Source organism: Protopterus annectens, chromosome 2.part0 (genome assembly GCF_019279795.1).
Source record: "Protopterus annectens isolate FY-2018-M chromosome 2.part0, PAN1.0, whole genome shotgun sequence".
NCBI classification, from domain to species: Eukaryota; Metazoa; Chordata; order Ceratodontiformes; family Protopteridae; genus Protopterus; species Protopterus annectens.
The window spans coordinates 394564309-394585311 of record NC_056728.1 but is presented as its reverse complement, the minus strand read 5'-3'; the positions used below and the strand labels follow the sequence as shown (position 1 = coordinate 394585311).

Sequence of the window (21003 nt, the reverse complement as noted above, 5' to 3'; positions counted from 1 at the left end):
ACAAAAGTAATAAGGAGTTCAGTATCATCCTTAAAAAATAAATAAATAAAAATCACAATTCTAACTGTTCACATAATAAAGGATATTCTAAAAGAAATGACAAATGTCCTGATTGGTGGCACAGCTATTCGTAAAATGTTTATAATTCCACTACATTACTCTTTCTGATGTAGCATTATTTTCCTTTCCATACACACAACTGAATTACATTCATTCTTCAATGCCAACAAAACCTATTCCCTACTTTAAAACCTACCAACTACATCCTTGGATTGTTACATGAATATTGTCTTGTCATTACACATTCTTCTGCTCTGTGTCCATATGGCAAGGCAAACGAGACATGAGCTGGATGTCAACTAGTTGCATAAAAGATCTCCTGTATAACTTTCTTCTGATATTAATAATATCTACTCCTACTTATAAGACACTTCCAATGCAAGGGAAGTGATGTTTTCTACCTTTTAAGCCAATATTGACACCTGTGTGCCTTACTGACACCTGTGTGCCTGCTTTTGATATTGCTTCTTTTGTTTTCATTTGCAGTGGTTTTGGAAGTTTGCTTTTGTGACAGGGGGGGGGAACTTGCAGTGTTCTGAGTGTTTTTTTCTATTGGCTGCCCGCTTGTTTTAGCTTGCCTTAATTACTGCTGTACTGCACAACTTTGTGATAGTTTCTTCTGAGCTGCAACATGCTGTATATGACGCAAGAGTGTGGTAACCCACACAATATATGGGCCAGCCGTTGCCTGTTGTATTCAACCTACTCCAGGAGCACTTACATCAAGCCCTTAAAGCAGCTTACAAAGCAGCTGCCACAACTGCAGCAGCTGTCCTTGTCATTATTTATTGGACTGGATGGGTCATTTATTGCATGAAATGCCATTTGACACTAGTGCTGTTGCACGCATCACTCCATGTTGTTGTAAGTGGAAAATCACCTGTGTACCACTTTTGAATTGTACTGTGCTTACGTTTTAGCACTGTGCTCATGTTTTATGATATTTATCTACGACTTTGTGATATTTATCTACGACTTTGTGATATTTATCTAAGACTATTAAATTGTTATACTAGGTTTACAAAGTTTTATGGCACCTGTTGTACTGTACTTACTCAAGATGATCAACCATCCTGTATTTTCTGGGACAGTCCAAGTTTGGAAGTCTCTGTCCTGGAATCACAAACGTTGTCTTTGGAAAGCAGAAATGTCCCCGTTTGGACCTCTTAGTCTGAATGGTGACATGGCATCCCAGGACGGACAGTCCCCCTGCTTTCCCATTCTGAGCAGCTCTGGGGACTTTTTTCAGGGATGCCATCGGGAATGGGGTGAGGTCAGATGCCTTCGCCTTGGCAGGAGCTCTCCAGGCCCCACCTCCATCACCCTCCTGGAACTTCGTAAGGCTGCGAAGGACTCTGTCAGATGCTTTCACCTTGGCAGGAGCTCTCCAGGCCCCACCTCCATCTGCCCTGGCACTCCTGTAAGGACTTCCGTCATGAAGGACTCTGCCTGCCCCTTGCTCACTCAGACAGGGGCTCTCCGGGACCTGCTGCTGTGTGTCCAGTGCTCCCTTAAGGACTTTCATCATGGGGGGGCTCTGCCTGACACCCTTCACCCACACAGAAGCTCTCCTGGCCCGGCCACTTTCTGCCTCCTCCTCTCTTCTGGACTTCCATCCCAGAGGGGACATGATCTGGACCCTCTCACCCTGGTGGGAGCTCTGCAGGCCCATCCACTATCCACCTTTCTCCCCCTTCCAGACTTCTGCCCACAGGGGGCATGGTCTGGACCCCCTCACTCAGGTGGGAACTCTCCCAGCCTGGCCACTTTCCATCTCTCGCTCTTTCCCTTCCAGACTTCCATCGGGATGGACCCCCTCCAAGCTTCCACTTCTACCCAGGACAGAGAGCTCTTTCCCCAGGTTACATATCTGCTGAAGGCCGCCAAAATGTGCAGTGTCACAAGTGCTCTTGGACCCTCTCAGGAGAGCTTCCTCCAATCCTTCCTCAGCCTCATGGAACTCAGTCCCTCATCCAGAAACCAGTAATCCCATTTGCCCTGTACCTAGGGCTTTCAAACTCACAGGGGAGATGGCCCTGGATCCCAGCATCTCCACACTTTCCAGCATCTCCACACTTTTCACGGCACACCTCCATCCTCTCTTCAATGGTGACAGATGCCAACTAATGAGTCACTTTGAGCCTCCTGGCACATGGCCCCTTGTCTCCTCATTCACAGAGTGGCATCCCCATGGTGCCTGAAGGACAGGAAGCAGATCCAATGTCCCTGGCTGGCTCAAGGTGAGAGATGCATCAGTGGCTCTATTCCCGCTCCCCTGGGGGCCGGAAGGATGGGATCAGAGACCTGGCTTCACAGGGTGGCCCTTGACTGTCCTGGTTTAGGTCCATTTAACAAAATGGTCACCTTGTACTTACTATTCTGGTGGTATTAGTGTCTGGTCACCTTGTACTTAACTATTGTGGTGTATTTTTACCTTGAACTGGCACTGTTTTAATTTTGAATTGTACAGTGTTTACTACTCCTGTATGACTGTGCCTATAGCCTACATTTTTCTGCATCATAATGTGTGTACAGATTCTGTCTCTGCCTTATCACATATCTGTTTTTCTACTTCATTGCTGATACTATAAACTGTGTATGTAATATCAGTTTCTGCTTCATTACTGGCACCCATGTATAGACTCATTTGCAATACTGGTACATATGAAATCACAAGCTAATATCACTGCTTCTGTCCATGTAGCACCCAAACTATTATTACTGTACCTCAGCAGGCATATATAATGCACATTTACTGATATTAATCCTGAACCATGGAAAGTTTGGGACTTGAAACCACATAATTAGCATGCATACTTTGAAATTAGATCTATAACCACCTGCAACATGATGTTATATGATAATATAATAACACCTATAAATGAATAAATGCACTGCATTGTAATTTATATAGATTTAACTTCAGCCTTTGATAGGGTCATACACAAACACTGATCAGTAAATTCGAATAACTAGATATTGGTGTTAATCCACCGTGGCGCAGCGGTCCATCGGTTAACATTGTCACCTCACAGCAAGAGGTTCTCTGGTTCGATTCTCAGCTGGAGTACCTTGTGTGTGGAGTTTGCATGTTCTCCCTGCATTTGCGAGGGTTTCCTCTGGGTACTCCAGTTTCCTCCCACAATCCAAAGACATGCTTCTGGAGCATTTCTCCCCGGGCCTCCCTGAAAATAAGCTCTGTCCTAGTCGGACTTTCCCGATCATAAAAATGATAGATAAAAAAAAATTTAAATTAAAAAACCCTGACAAGATGAACAGCTGGATGGCTTAAAATAGGACAAGACATGTATCATACAGCAATTGGACAGGTGGAATTCTAGGTTACAATTACGATGATCCATAAGGCTCTGTCCTAGGCCCATATTTGTTTAGGTTTACTTTTTAGCTGTATCTTTTTTTCATCTGAGGTGTTCTGTAGTCTATAAGCAGATGACTTAAAAAACAGCCAGACTGATTAAATCGGTTTACAATCAGGACATGTCTACAAAAGAGCTTGACTAAATGGACCATTTGGGCACAGGGAAAGAGTCCTAGATTGAGGGGTGAATAGTTAATACAGCACACAGTGACTGAAAATGAAGGCTCATTAAAGGAACTTGGTATATGGGTAGATCCAGCTTATTTTTTCTAATCATATCAACCAAATGGTTGATGATAGCTATAAAAGTATAGACTATATAAAAATGGTTATAAAGTCTGGGAAATCAGAAATGATATAATTATTGTTTTTAAGTTACATTAAACCAAAACTAGAGTAAGGAATAACAATATGGAGACCTTTCAAGAAAACAAGCATGAGTAAATTGGAAAGAGTACAGCAGAAATATACTGAGAACATCCAATGATATGAAAATTTAAGCTACTATGAAAGATTAAAATTCCTGAAGGTATGCACCATCTCATACAGGCAATCAGGAGGAGACATTATTCAGGTATACAGGGCATTTAGAGATAACTATCTCTGGGAATGTAAAGAACAGTAGGGAATCAGATAGTCAGTGCAGGAGATTACACAGGAAAGAAATGTACAAACTGGTTTTCTGTCAGAACAGCCAATAACTGGAATATACTACCAAATTATATTAAAGCAAGCACAACTTAGACACCTCATGGGAATGACTATTATGGTATATTAGCAAGATAGAAGGGCATTATTGCCATGCTGAATATCTATACATAGCATGTATGTACCCATTACTACTGAACCTTCCATCAGACTGGTTATTGCAATGGGCATAGTACCCATTATTGAACCAGTGCCCCATCACATTTTCCAATAAAAGGAGACCACAGTCTGCTCTTATCCCATCTGCTGCCATTCAACTAGCATCAGGTGGCTTGAGACAGTGCATTAACTGCCTCGTGTTAATGGACTGACCACTGTTGCTACCAAACACCGTCTATTTTTGAGGGGTATCTGTAAGCACTTAGAACTGAACACAGACCTCTGTCACCTGCTTGTCAGAGCTCACCATCCCCCTCTCATGTCACCTGCTTGTCAGAGCTCACCAACCCCCCCTCTCATGTCACCTGCTTGACAGAGCTCACCATCCCCTGCTTGACAGAGCTCACCATCCCCTATCTCATGTCACCTGCTTGTCAGAGCTCACCAGCCCCCTCTCATGTCACCTGCTGGTCACAGCTCACTATACAAAAACTCAAACAAAAATAATGGCGAATAGCAACTGAACGAAGCAACACTCCTAAAAAACAAAGTACTTTATTCCAATGCACATAAAGTGCTTTTCGTCTGACAAATGCTCAGGCTTCCTCTAGCATCCATTACTTGTATACTTAAACATTCAATCGTGTTTGACAAGCTCCAGTAGGAGTTAATACTATACATTAAACCCCACCTCTTAACGCAAACTGTTGTTTGCGACAAAACTATTATTTAAAATGAGTCCATTCAACTACTGTGAAATATACCTTAAAAATGAGTATGTATGTAAATATTAAATAGGTAGTATTTTCATATATAGTAAAAATGATTTTGGTTTTTGTTTTTTGTCTCCATCTTGCTAAACTCTTCAATTTCAAGATACATGAAATAGAATGTGCTTCGTTTAAACCGAGATACTATAGGCATTAACTAAAATTTGCCAATATAATAAGTTCATCGAGCTTTAATGAGCTGGCCCCCCTCTCATGTCTAGTGAAATCTGGTCAATTGCCAAGTAACTAAAGGAGTGTGTTGTTGAATATGTTTGGCTAATGCATTCTCCAGTTTGCCTCTTGTAATGGCATACTGATATTCATAAATATGTTCTTTAAATTGGTGTATTTCGCAGTAGTTGAATGGACATTTGTTTTTTTAGGAGTCACACTTGCTTCGTTCAGTTGCCATTCACCATTATTTTTGTTTTTTTGAGACAGCTCGCTATACCCTAGCAAAACCACAGCACAACACTAAGAATAAACAACATATGTTGAGGTTGTAACTATAGCTCTATAGGTGTTCTAGGCCTCCTAGACAATGCATCAATATACTTTAACCTCAGCAAAACACTCACACCTCACTTACTACCCTAAAAGCATTTCTAGGTGAGAGCACTCACAACAACACCTCTAGCTGCCCCTATAGACAACAGTCACCTTAGCAGCGTGCCTAAGCCCTTAAGCATGCTAACACATGCAATGAAATTCTAGTCACAAGTGACTCTATAGTCAAACATATGGAGGCAACACTAGGATGAATAAAGATATAAAAAGCTCTCTCTCAGATGCCAGAATTCTTGATAGTACCAAGCCACCCAGATTCCTTCACTTCAAGTATGCATATGAAACATGCTGTTGCTGTGATGTCCCCTCTCTGGCTCAGTAATCAAGGAGCCTGAATCTTCACCACTAAAACTGGAAAGGGGCATTTGCTTGAAACAAAAAAACAGAAACGCAGTATTTCCAGATGCAGCTCTCTCCATCAAAACAGAATTTCTCTTAAGAGCACACAGGGAACACACTCAGTCTGGGGTCTGGGATTTCTCTTTGTCTGCCTCCAGGTCCCCAGCAAGACTACCCACTGGCACAGCTATAAAGTTGAGTCCTCAGCAGAGAGTGTCCAAGCCAAGTCATCCAGCACCCTCTCTATGAAACCAGTGCTTCCTGTCCCTGCTCCTAGCAACTGGCACACACTCCTTGAGATTTGATTCACACACACACACACACACACACACACACACACACACACACACACACACACACACACACAAGGCTGGCACAGATTTACTAGCCATGCACCTTTCTGCCCAGGCTATAAGGTAGTTACTGCCACCAGACACACCAAAGCCAGCTACTCTAAGGCTCTTACAGGGGTACCCAATTATACTGAGTGAAATTAATATTAGTACAAATGATAGTGTTTGGCCAATGCAGTAAGGCTTTCAAAACTGGACAGAGTCACCAAATGGATAGAAGTACTCTCAAGAGTTAAAATATCTTCTTGCCACAATGAAAAGTTTAAATATATGTAATAATAAAAACATGAAAATACTAAGTCTACTTGCAATAAACACCAGAGATTCAGACACAGGAAATATCAAAATAACACAGATGAACAGATTCACACAGACATAGAAAAACAGTACTTAACTAATCTCATTATATTTTCCTGACTGATCTAAAGAATTACTAATCCCAGTTTCACTTACTAGAGCAAGGCAAGATTAAGTAGGCAAGTGGTCTTCCTTCTTTTCAGGTTCCAAGAACAGACTGTCATGAGAGTTCTCTCTCATCTGGTATCAAAACTATGTCCTGCATTACAGAATGAGATCATGTACATGTGGTCACCTGACTTCTGTTTCCCAAACTACCCCATCACTAGAATCTGCCAGGGTTTAGCACATGTGTTATAATACATATATCAAGCTTTGCTAAAGTTTATTGTGGCATCTGCAAGCCGTAAAACAATTTCAGCACTTCTGCTATTCCTACAGAGAACAACAAACCATACTTCTTACAGACATTGTGCCTCTGGCCTCATTCAAAACTGTAAGATAACATCTTTATGGCCTAGGCCCAGTAATTTCATTTCAGAACACTTTTCAAAGTTAGCTACAGCTGGACTATGTTTAACATCTTCTCTTGCAGTATCCTCTGTTAACATATATATTTCATTTAGTTACAATATACTCAGGACCCACTGTTGGTGCATTTTTAACACAAGCAATTTTACAAATACATTTTTCATCATAAACATCTGTACAAATCAGTTTGATATACAAATGACATACAATTCTTTACAAAATTCCAACTAATTGTGCCGGCATTTGTTATGCATCCCCTGCCCTACTTCTGCTGGCATAGCTGACAATACCTCACATTGTCACGCTTGCTATAGGAATGAATGACTTTTGATTATTCAGCATTAGAAGATATGTACGGAGACGTACGTATGGGGACGCTGTTCCAGAGCATGAGGATTCTCAGACACATATCTACCTCACAAGCAAGTCTTATTTATGTCACAAGTAAAATTTAAATCCTTGGAATTAGTAGTTCTGATGCTGTTCATTTTGTTGATGTGCAAAAGGTCCATCATAAATGGATCCAAGAATACCTTGTATGCCAGGCATAGATCAGGTCTCAGTAACTTGCAGGAGACAAGAGTATAGAGATAGGACTTTAAGGTGATTTTTATAGGACAATGTGTTGGATTCTCCCGGTAAGGAACCTTTGTAGCCATTCCAGCTGTTGCATATGTTTAGTCAGGTACATGCTGAAGGAGAATTATGCTTCATGGGTCTGATAAGGGCAGAATAAAGTGGCATTATGACTTCCTTGGAAGGAAAGTAAGACCCTGGATAAACACGACACAATCTCAGCTGCAACAGCTAAAATTTAATGGGAAACCACCCCAAAATCTGGGTTAAAGGAGTAACCACTATGGGAAATATAAACACCACACAATTACTATCAGCTGAGGAGAGGCAGCAAAATGCCAGTATACATGTACTGCAATGTGTGCTACGAGAAGATGAAAGATGCTTGTGTCACTAGCTGGGACATTTTTCAACTATAATGTGACATCCTGTGATGCAACTGGAAGAGCTCTGTCTCAGTAATGTCAGTAGACAGAGGGAAAAGCACATACAACATGGTAACAGAAAAATTACTCTAGTGGTGATGAAGTTGGGAGCTTCAAGCATCCATTGTTACACTTAATGGAGAAGTATATCCAAAAACTGAAAAAATATATGGTTTTATCACACAGCAGCCTTCTCTACAGTACTGAAGGCAGTACATACTAAACAGTCTATAGTCCCTTTTTTTCTGGTGTGTGTGTGTGTGTGTGTGTGTGTGTGTGTGTGTGTGTGTGTATGTGTGTATATATACAGGGTATCTTTATGGCACAAGATGTCTATATATAATTACATCAAGGAGAAAAATAATTTTCTATGGTGCTGACTCTCCATCCAATTACAATGACAGTATGGTGGCTTCCTGTTTATTCTAGCAGTTATTCACTCCATCAGCTTGACTGCTTGTTGGAGTGAATGATGCCTGAATGCCATAGAGTGTTCCATCATGGCCAGGTTAATGCTCGAGTAAAGCTGAAGTAAGGGGACAGATGTGATGTTTTGGCATATATGTTGGTGCATGTGTGAGTCCAAGTGTTAGGTCTAGTGGTAGTGTAAAGTCTTTAAGTAGCAGGAATAGGGTTAGGGGCAGGGATAAGGTTAAGGTTAGCACAGAACAATAAGGTGGATTTCAAGCCTGTCTGCATAACCTGAATAATATGTCCTCACCCTAACCTTCCAAACGTTTCTGTAATACTTCTACTATTCAGACAAATTGTGCCTGAATGTGTTATATAGTTTCCTTTTATAAATTTTTTTTCCGGCAGGTTGAGTTTTGAAGTTTTGGCATCAGTCATCTCAGTGCTGAAGCTTGAGCATTTCAATAAATCAACATACATATTTATACACATTATAATTTATATATATATATATATATATATATATATATATATATATATATATATATATATATATATATATATATTTTTATTTATTAGGACAACCACCCTAGACACTCAAAATGGCAGAATGCTAAATTGCTGTAACAGCGAAGTACAGAGGATTGCACAGTGGAAATGGATGATTGTGAGAGACTGCAGTACAGCTGGGTTTGGGGTTTTGCTAATTCCGAGCTGTAGTGCAGTCTGAGGGCTAATATATGCAAGTAGCATGGGGTATGGAAGGGTGCAGGTGGGCTTGCCCTGTGGTGTATTCAATGGACTGAGTTGTCTTGCCTTAGCTAGTGCTCTTTGGGGGCGGGGGAAAGTGCATGACGTAAGGGCTGTGAGACAGGAAGTTGGTATTGTACGGTATGTTGGCCGGTCAATAAAGTTTGGAGTTGGTACCAACTGCACACAGTTGTCCCGCGTCTTCTTTCTAAGGTAAAAGAATACGACATGGTGTCAGAAGTGCTGTGTGGCTGTGCCTGGGAGTGCTGACCTCTTGCTGAAGACCGTACGAGTGGCCAAGTGCCGTGGAGAGCGGACATGTCGGACGACGAGAATGGTCGGCAGCCACGAGCTAGAATTAACATGGCGGCTAGCGCTCCCAATGCTACGTTCAGTATTCAGCCGCCAGAGCCCTTTGACTTCTCCAAACCCCACGAATGGACACGATGGATACGCCGGTTTGAACGGTTCCGGCAGGCCAGTAATTTATCTTCCAACCCAGAAGGGAACCAGGTGAACACCCTGATATACTGTATGGGCGATGAGGCAGACGATGTCTTGAGAGGCCTCAAGCTAACCGAGGCAGAGCACCAGGAGTATGCCAAAGTGAAAGATGGTTTCGAAAGATTTTTTATTGTCAAAAAGAACATTGTTTATGAACGTGCACGATTTAACATGCGGAAACAAGAACTGAACGAGACTGTTGATGCTTTTGTTACTGCCCTGCATGCTTTAGCCGAACACTGCAATTATGGGACGCTGCACCACGAGCTTATAAGTGATAGAATTGTTGTGGGCTTGGCAGACACCAGACTGTCCGAGCGGATGCAGATGGAAAAAGAGTTGGACTTAGAGAGAGCTATAAATATGGCCAGACAGTCGGAGGAGGTTAAGAAGCAGCAAACGGCCTTGCGGTGCGACAGTACCGCCCTGCAGTATAACGTGAATGCTGTGCAGACACCACTGGACACCAGACGCAGGCCGGAGGCCTCGAAAGGTTGGGGCAAGCCCTTGGCACCGATTTTTCAGCGCCAGACGCAAAGGAGTAAAGACGCTCCGAGCTCGCAGTGTTACAGGTGTGGGGGGCCATTTCACCATAGACTCCTATGCCCGGCGACTGCTGCAAGATGTCGCTCGTGTGGGAAGAAGGGCCACTACCAGCGGGTCTGCCGACAGTTCAAGGCAGTGCAGAGTATTGAGGAAGACGAGGAGCCAGGTGAGCGTGAAGAACAGGGGTTCTTCCTTGGTTCTGTCTCCTCCGGGAACCATTCCTGGATTGTGGAGGTGCAAATACAGGGCACACCTATGACTTTCAAGCTTGACACGGGGGCGGATGTTACTGTTATCTCCAAGTCAGACCTGCACAACTTGTTCAGTGGGAAGAACGCTCATGTGCTCCAGCAGCCGGAGAAACCCTTGTTGGGTCCTGGAGGGACGCCACTGGAGGTTACAGGATCCTTGGAGCTTCAGCTCGGCTATGGACAAAGACAGACATGCGAAAGTGTATGTTGTAAAGGACTCCATGCCGCTTTAGGCCTTCCTGCTATTTTGGGGCTGGGTCTCCTGAAACGTGTTGACACTATCACCATGGAGTCTTGAAGACCTCCTACCCGGAATTGTGCTCTGGGTTGGGGTAGTGCAGCGGAAATACCACATAAAGCTTCAACCAAAGGCGGTGCCATACTCTCTGAAGACCCCAGGAGGATACCACTGCCATTGATGGGGAAAGTGAAAGAGGAGTTAATGAGGATGGAGGCGCTGGGTGTCGTTACCAGAATGGAAGAGCCTACTGATTGGTGTGCAGGCATGGTGGTAGTCCCAAAGAAAGACAGTAACAGGCTGAGACTATGTGTAGACTACACTAAGCTAAATGAATACGTATGCAGGAAAGGTTCGTACTGCCCTCGGTTGAGCAGAGTCTTGGGATGCTTGCTGGGGCGAAGGTGTTTAGCAACTGGATGCCAATATGGGATTTTGGCAAATTCCTTTGTCAGAGGAGTCGGCTGCGCTTACCACATTCATAACCCTTTGCCCGTTTCAATCGCCTTCCCTTTGGCATTAATTCTGCACCCGAACACTTTCAACGCATGATGGCAGAGGTCATTGAAGGACTAGAGGGGGTGATTTGTCACATGGACGACGTGTTGGTCTGGGGGCGTTGCCAGGAGGAGCACGATGCCCGACTTCACGCGGTATTAAAGAGACTGGAAGAAGCAGGTATTACGTTGAATGTAGGGAAATGTGACCTGTCGAGGGGCACAGTGACCTTCTTGGGCCATGTCATTACGAATTCTGGTATAAGCCCGGACCCCAGGAGGACCGAGTCCATCACGGAGATGGCAGCACCTGCTACAGTAGGAGAACTCAGGAGTTTCCTGGGCATGGTGAATCAGGTGGGAAAGTTCATCCCTCATTTGGCTGAGAGGGACAGAGCTTTGAGAGACTTATTATCAAAAAAGAACAGCTGGTACTGGGGTGGGGATCAGGAAAAGGCATTCAATGACTTAAGAGGCAATCACCTCACCTCCAGTTTTGGCTGTGTATGACCCGAAGAGGGATACGAAGGTTTCCGCGGATGCATCATCCTTTGGGTTAGGGAGCGTGTTGCAGCAACAATGGGAGGACGGCTGGAGACCCGTGGCATACGCATCAAGGTCACTCTCACCCACAGAGCAACGATATGCACAGGTCGAGAAAGAGGCTCTAGCGTCTACCTGGGCATGTGAACGCTTTCGAGATTACCTATTAGGCAAATCGTTCTGTCTAGAGACTGATCACAAACCCCTGGTTTCATTGCTGGGAGGTCAGGCGCTGGATCTTCTACCGCCCAGAATCCAACGCTTTAGGATGAGACTGATGCAGTTCTCATACACGGTGCAGTACGCCCAGGAAATCACTGTGGGTGGCAGATGCCCTGTCACGCTTCTCCACTTAAAACCAGGCTAACCCGGAGGAAACAGAGTTAATGGAGGACACGGATATTCACGTGAACAGTATTGTGGAAAACATGCAGGTGAAGCCATCCTTCCTCCAAACACTACGGGAGCAGCTGAAAGCGGACAGTGTGTGTGTGGTCATGGACTTGTGCAGCCAGGTGGCCGCTGTATGCTAACCAGGAACCCTTACTGAAGAGCTACTGGCCAGATCGCTCCACACTAACAGTGAAAGATGGGTTGCTTTTAAAAGATTCGCCTTGTTATCCCTCTGCCATGTGAATGAGGTGTTGTTGAAATTGCATGAGGGACATCAAGGCATTGTGAAGTGCAAAGCCAGAGCCTGTCAGACCGTCTGGTGGCCTGGGCTTAGCCAACAGATAAATGACATGGTTTTAAGATGCCGGACGTGCATCTCAGAGAGAAGGAATCCTCCTGAGCCCCTCATCCCAACAGAATGTCCTGACCGACCATGGCAAAGAGTAAGGCGGATTTATTTGAACTAAAAGGACATACTTACCTTCTTGTTGTGGACTACTTATCCAGGTTTCTTGAGATCGCATTGTTGAAACATAGCAAATCCAACGAGGTCATCACCCACCTAAAATCTTTCTTCGCTCGCCATGGTATCCCAGAGGTACTTGTGTCTGAAAATGGACCTCAGTTTTCAGGGCAGTCTTTGCGGCCTTTGCAACCGCTTATGGCTTCGAAAGCATGTCACAAGCAGCCCCAGGTTCCTGCAGAGTAACGGGAGGCAGAACGCGGTGCAGACGGTGAAGAACCTGCTTAAAAAAGTGCCGATCCGTACATGGCTCTCTTGGCGTACAGGACGACGCCACTGCAGAATGGTTATAGCCCTGCGGAACTTCTTATGGGACGACGGTTGCGGACCTCTCTTCCAATTCATCCTTCGCAGTTGGACCCTGTGCTGCCTGACTGGAGAAGGCTCAGGGGGAAAGAGGGGGAGAAGAGGGTGTATAATGGCGAAAACTACAACAGACGCCATCGGGCAAGGCCGCTGGGGGATGTGTTGCCCGGTGACCAAGTGTGGGTGACAGATATGAAGACCCCAGGTACTGTAGATCAAAAACATTACTCGCCGAGGTCATTTAAGGTAGACGTGCCACAAGGGACTGTGCGGCAAAACCGTGTGCATTTGATTCCCTTACCTGAGCCTGACTGTGAATCAAACCCTGAGTGCCGGGAAAATGTGCCAAGTAAGACCGATGAGGCCTTGCCATCTTGCAATGGCCTTGAACCCCGGGCACATAGTGATGTTGTGAGGACCAGATCAGGAAGGGTTATTAACAAGCCGGACCGTTTGGATCTGTGAAGATCAGGTTATAAATAACAATGTCGCTGGGGTTTATAGTAATCTGAACGTGGCTAAGTGAGCATTTTGTGTCAATGTACCAAGTTCGTGAGTGAAGTGGAAGAAATTGAATAGATCTGGGTTTTGTGTTAAGTGAAAGGGCCTTATGGAAAAGGAGATGTGGTGTATTCAATGGACTGAGTTGTCTTGCCTTAGCTAGTGCTCTTGGGTCTACTTGCAATAAACACCAGAGATTCAGACACAGGAAATATTAAAATAACACAGATGAACAGATTCACACAGACATAAAAAAACAGTACTTAACTAATCTCATTATATTTTCCTGACTGATCTAAAGAATTACTAATCCCAGTTTCACTTACTAGAGCCAGGCAAGATTAAGTAGGCAAGTGGTCTTCCTTCTTTTCAGGTTCCAAGAACAGACTGTCATGAGAGTTCTCTCTCATCTGGTATCAAAACTATGTCCTGCATTACAGAATGAGATCATGTACATGTGGTCACCTGACTTCTGTTTCCCAAACTACCCCATCACTAGAATCTGCCAGGATTTAGCACATGTGTTATAACACATATATCAAGCTTTGCTAAAGTTTATTGTGGCATCTGCAAGCTGTAAAACAATTTCAGCACTTCTGCTATTCCTACAGAGAACAACAAACCATACTTCTTACAGACATTGTGCCTCTGGCCTCATTCAAAACTGTAAGATAACATCTTTATGGCCTAGGCCCAGTAATTTCATTTCAGAACACTTTTCAAAGTTAGCTACAGCTGGACTATGTTTAACATCTTATCTTGCAGTATCCTCTGTTAACATATATATTTCATTTAGTTACAATATACTCAGGACCCACTGTTGGTGCATTTTTAACACAAGCAATTTTACAAATACATTTTTCATCATAAACATCTGTACAAATCAGTTTGATATACAAATGACATACAATTCTTTACAAAATTCCAACTAATTGTGCCGGCATTTGTTATGCATCCCCTGCCCTACTTCTGCTGGCATAGCTGACAATACCTCACATTGTCACGCTTGCTATAGGAATGAATGACTTTTGATTATTCAGCATTAGAAGATATGTACGGAGACGTACGTATGGGGACGCTGTTCCAGAGCATGAGGATTCTCAGACACATATCTACCTCACAAGCAAGTCTTATGTCACAAGTAAAATTTAAATCCTTGGAATTAGTAGTTCTGATGCTGTTCATTTTGTTGATGTGCAAAAGGTCCATCATAAATGGATCCAAGAATACCTTGTATGCCAGGCATAGATCAGGTCTCAGTAACTTGCAGGAGACAAGAGTATAGAGATAGGGCTTTAAGGTGATTTTTATAGGACAATGTGTTGGATTCTCCCGGTAAGGAACCTTTGTAGCCATTCCAGCTGTTGCATATGTTTAGTCAGGTACATGCTGAAGGAGAATTATGCTTCATGGGTCTGATAAGGGCAGAATAAAGTGGCATTATGACTTGCTTGGAAGGAAAGTAAGACCCTGCATAAACCAGACACGATCTCAGCTGCAACAGCTAAAATTTAATGGGAAACCATCCCAAAATCTGGGTTAAAGGAGTAACCACTATGGGAAATATAAACACCACACAATTACTATCAGCTGAGGAGAGGCAGCAAAATGCCAGTATACATGTACTGCAATGTGTACTACGAGAAGATGAAAGATGCTTGTGTCACTAGCTGGGACATTTTTCAACTATAATGTGACATCCTGTGATGCAACTGGAAGAGCTCTGTCTCAGTAATGTCAGTAGACAGAGGGAAAAGCACATACAACATGGTAACAGAAAAATTACTCTCTAGTGGTGATGCAGTTGGGAGCTTCAAGCATCCATTGTTACACTTAATGGAGAAGTATATCCAAAAACTGAAAAAATATATGGTTTTATCACACAGCAGCCTTCTCTACAGTACTGAAGGCAGTACATACTAAACAGTCTATAGTCCCTTTTTTTCTGGGGTGTGTGTGTGTGTATATATACAGGGTATCTTTATGGCACAATGTGTCTATATATAATTACATCAAGGAGAAAAATAATTTTCTATGGTGCTGACTCTCCATCCAATTACAATGACAGTATGGTGGCTTCCTGTTTATTCTAGCAGTTATTCACTCCATCAGCTTGACTGCTTGTTGGAGTGAATGATGCCTGAATGCCATAGAGTGTTCCATCATGGGCAGGTTAATGCTCGAGTAAAGCTGAAGTAAGGGGACAGATGTGATGTTTTGGCATATATGTTGGTGCATGTGTGAGTCCAAGTGTTAGGTCTAGTGGTAGTGTAAAGTCTTTAAGTAGCAGGAATAGGGTTAGGGGCAGGGATAAGGTTAAGGTTAGCACAGAACAATAAGGTGGATTTCAAGCCTGTCTGCATAACCTGAATAATATGTCCTCACTCTAACCTTCCAAACCTTTCTGTAATACTTCTACTATTCAGACAAATTGTGCCTGAATGTGTCATATAGTTTCCTTTTATAAATTTTTTTTCCGGCAGGTTGAGTTTTGAAGTTTTGGCATCAGTCATCTCAGTGCTGAAGCTTGAGCATTTCAATAAATCAACCTACATATTTATACACATTATAATTTATATATATATATATATATATATATATATATATATATATATATATATATATATATTAGGACAACCACCCTAGACGCTCAAAATGGCAGAATGCTAAATTGCTGTAACAGCGAAGTACAGAGGATTGCACAGTGGAAATGGATGATTGTGAGAGACTGCAGTACAGCTGGGTTTGGGGTTTTGCTAATTCCGAGCTGTAGTGCAGTCTGAGGGCTAATATATGCAAGTAGCATGGGGTATGGAAGGGTGCAGGTGGGCTTGCCCCTGTGCGTGTATATATATGTGTGTGTGATTGTGCAATTTTGACTGCATCTTAGAAGAGTTTTATTATTCAGGAACATTTGAATATTAAGTTTGAAATACTTGCATTTAGTTGCTTTAGTTTAACCAAACTAATTCTAGGCCACACCTGCTAAACGAGGTGTGAAACTAACTGCTGGCACTTAACAATACTGACTTTGATGTTTGTACACATTTAAGGCTTCTTATTGACAACCACAATGCCAGGCTGATACAAGATTCAGAGATGTAATTATTTTATTTTCAACTATTTTAATGCCTTAAATGTAGTTTTAGCTGCTGTATATACTACCTTGCTTAACCAAACATGCTTATATAATATGACAAAAAACAGAAGTATATAATGAAAGATTTCAGAGAAATTCAAGCCAGCCTGCACTGTGCGATTCATGTGTGTACACTTCATGTATGACTACTCTTAAAATATATGATAAAGAAAAAAACACCATAGTACTGAAAAAATAACAAAAATGTGTATGAGCAGGAAAGACAGTTATGCATAAAACCATATATCCTATATATGTGACACTCTTAGGTTACGTTATGGGGAGGAGGGGTCACTCTGTGATTATTAAAACTGGACAACTGGTAGAAGTCGCCCTTTAAATGATAATTAAATATTAAGCATGTATCTTCCTCATGCCAGTGTATATCAAACACATACAAGGATTCTTATGTTTTTGTCAATAATTAAGGAAGGACTTTGCTGTTCCTCCCTTTATTTGATATTTCTGTTCTCTTCAGCTCACTCCTTGTCAGATGTGAATAAAAAGTTTACTTTCTATGAGAGTTTCTCAATAGATTCAGATCTTACTTTCCACTGCATTTCAGACTTTTACTCAGAAAAAGTCCACAAAGCAATGCCTTTTTTGCCAACCACTAAAATATAAAACACTTTTTATTGGTACAGTCGGTGCACCAACTACTTTTTTTTTTTTTTTTTCCTCCAAAAAAGTAAGAGTTCTTGTTTATGGCTGACATGAAAGACCCATCCCTCATTTTATTAGATAGCAAACACTGTAGATTAGTGATGATAGTCAAAAATGTACTGCACTCCCTTCTAGGGATTCTCATTGAAGTAGTGATTCAGTGCACTTCAATCTCCTGTAAACAGACTAAACAACCTGAATGGATGGGAAAGAACACTAAAATGTCATACTGTTAGAAAACATAGTGCATTGTGGGGTGAAAAGCTTTTCATCCAACCACAATTACTTTTCTCCATTTTTTTTTTTTTTTTTTTTTTTACACATGGTGTTCTGCTGTCAGTTCAACAGTGACAATCTAGAGCCAAGGTTTACACCACCTAGTGGTTAGCCCTGCCATGATAGTTCTTTTTCATCACATAGCTGCGGTGGTGATGTTGCGGTAGCGTTGTCGCCTCACAGCAAGACGTCCTGTTCGATTCTCAGCTAGAGCAACTTCTGTGTGGGGACATGCGTGAATGGGCGTGCCTTCCTTGAAGGTTGTACGTCAGGGCCGGCAACTCGGCACATAAAAATCTACTGCCAATAATTAGCGGACCGGAGTTTCGCTGTGGTGACCCCTAACCGGGAAAAGCCGAAAGACACAACAACAGCAACTAGCATGCAAACACACACTATGGCCAACTTAGAATTTCCAATACACCTACTGCATGGCTTTGGAATATGGAAGAAACCTGATCACTGGAAGAAACCCAAAAGCTTTTGCTGCAAATAAAATCCCATCCCTATGGCACATCCTATGAAGCAGCCATTGTAGGAGTTGAACAAATTATAAAATAGTACTAAACATTTAGAATGGTGCAGGAGCATTAGCACTAAACAGAAATAAATATACACAAAAACTGATTTGTTTTAGTAGCAAACAAAAATAGGTAAAAGTAAATCAATTACAGACATTTTACTTGGAAATAATAAGAAAGACAGTAACATTTTGTACATCTGCTCAAAATTACCAAAGGAAAAAATACAAACACAACTTAGAAAAGTACTAAAAGCAATTTACTAAAACAGGTAGTGAAATAAGGTCCAAGTTGAATGTGCAGCTATTTTCCATACAAAACTAGACACAATGAAAGAACTGCAAATTCAAAATAAAATAAAACTAGACAAATGATGTCATGCCAACGGCACTAGACAAATGTGCAGCTATTTTCCATACAAAACTAGACACAATGAAAGAACTGCAAATTCAAAATAAAATAAAATAAAACTAGACAAATGATGTCATGCCAACGGCACTAGACAAATGATGTCATGCCAACTGCACGAGGCAATTAAAACTTTGGAAAAAGAGAATCGCAAAAAAAAAGCATATCTAAAAAGCATTTCAAATTAATTAATAACACACTGAGCTTTACAACCTACATGTAGCACAACGTGGAGCCTTACACTGCTGAGAAGCTAACAATTCAGTATGCAGTCTTTCTGTAACAGAAGGAAAATATTTGAAGAACTTGTGCGACTGAGGTTCCTTCAAACTACAGTTAATTCAAGATGAGAGAACAGACTTCTGACAGCCTAAGGCACAGAAGGATACTCCCAAGAACTAGAAAATCCGGTTACTTGCAGAATGTTAAATTATCTTATGACCACACCTTTTCAAGGTTTAAGCATCTTAAAAGCATTTTTGTTTGCCTTTTCGGCTGCTGTGGAATAATGTTTTTTCTGAGCCTTTCTTCCCTTCCATTTCTGGCCCTGACAAATACCATATATCTTGCAGCTGTTGAAGTGATTTGACGTGAATCATGTACTGCAATGCTATTGTTAAAATAATTCCTGCACATTTCTTACAAGTGTGAAAAGTATTTTCTGCTACCACTGCTTACATAACTCATGGTCCCGCCCATCAACTTCTTCCTATAGATGGGTGAAATGGAGGGGGAAGGGAAACCATGAATGAGGTGTTTTTATAAAGTTCATTAAATTTAACAAATGGTAAACAGAAAGTTTTTCCATTTAAAAGAGCAACATACTTTGTCCTGAAACTTCTAGAAAGACTACTGACCAGGTGACACTACCATGAATTTTTAAGTTAGAATGCTGCTACTGACTCTGCATACAGTACAAAATCTAATTTCAGAAACTGAGCAAGACAGATTTCTGGGTAAATTAAGTACTGTACTTCTAAACATAAGCTAGTCGACTACACTCTGTTTATACAAATTTCTATCTGTACATGTTTCAGGCACAAATTCCACTCAGCTTATTTGCTCTCATGCACTAAAATGTCAAGGGAAAATTAAACTCCGGGCAACTGCCAGGAACTTTAATTTAATCACATCAGCTACACTTCCTGCATTCTTTTAAAAGACAATCAATCATGGCGAGCATACTGACATCAAGGAAAAACTTAACTACATTTAAAATAATTTTATAACTGAGTAAAGCTTTGAAGAAACTTACCACTAGTACGACAGAATTTCAATTACAACTCCTGCTTGTGTGCTCTTTGAGGTAATACAGTGAGCTGCTAAATGCTCAAGGAGTTTTATGTATGTAGGCGGGATTGGTGATAGATTGTGCCACACCTAGCAACAAGATGAACATTTACTCAACAGTAATAGGCTAGCCAGCATTTTCTCATGAATCTGTTCTAGCGAATGCCTATGAAATCACAGTGCTGAAGAAGTCTTTAACAGTGTCTTCTTTTTTTTCAAAACACATTCCACAGGTTTCTCAGGTTTGCTTTGTCTGTTCCTGTTACAAAATGCAGTTAAGACTTGCAGGGGTCACTTATTAAGTGAAGCTGACAAAAGCTGTGACTACTGGGTGCAAACATGACTCATTGGTATGTACACAAAAGAGATTGCTAAATCTAAGCAAAACTTCGGCTGGGTATGTGTTAGTCGTTGTTTCATTCTCTTTCACACACAGAAATACATACGCACACACACACACGCACACACACACACACACACACACACACACACACACACACACACACACACACACACGACTAGAAATCATTATATAAATGCATACAAGAGATAATTTCTATTGATATTTCTATTGATCAGGCTGCATTATTTTGTGTAAGATTAAAATATGAATTACTTAAGACAGTCTTTTTAAGCTACTGATAATTTTCATTAGGGCATATGATGGAGGAAATATATACTCTCTCTGAATATAAACTGATATGCTTAAGTGAGGAAATATAGCAGAAAAGTTTGTAGAGTGAAACAGGAACTGATGCATGGAATTGATTAATTATAAATGAGAATGACTGTCCTACCTGTGTGGTGCTAGCATTACTAATTACTGGGACCATGCAGATTACAAGATGCACTGCTTAGTGAATATTTCGGATATAACCCCTGTTAAAGCTCCCCAAACATTTCCAAAGTTCATAGCTGAAGCCACACCCCAGAGTGTAAAGGGACTCTGATGAGTTGAGCCCAGACACCAGGTAAACCTGATGCAGTTAAGTACAAAACTGAGTTTGCATCTTCTAAACGGGTGCAATGATTTTAAACCAAACATTCATTGCTATTCGTGGCAAATGCATGAGAATCCTTGAGTTGCACATTTTTAAGTATTAGTTAATTTTCAACAAATTTGTGTGTCTCATTACAGA

General features: G+C 41.7%; 1 protein-coding gene across 1 annotated transcript in view; it reads right to left on the bottom strand.

Annotated features, from left to right (window-relative positions):
- LOC122793101 (annexin A1-like) overlaps positions 1-19971 on the bottom strand; it is a 401547-nt gene extending 381576 nt beyond the window's left edge. The window contains exon 1 of the mRNA XM_044060832.1: positions 19830-19971. The gene's annotated coding sequence lies outside the window, so the exon portion shown is untranslated. The remainder of the gene's footprint in view (positions 1-19829) is intronic.
- Between the last annotated feature and the right edge of the window lie 1032 nt (positions 19972-21003).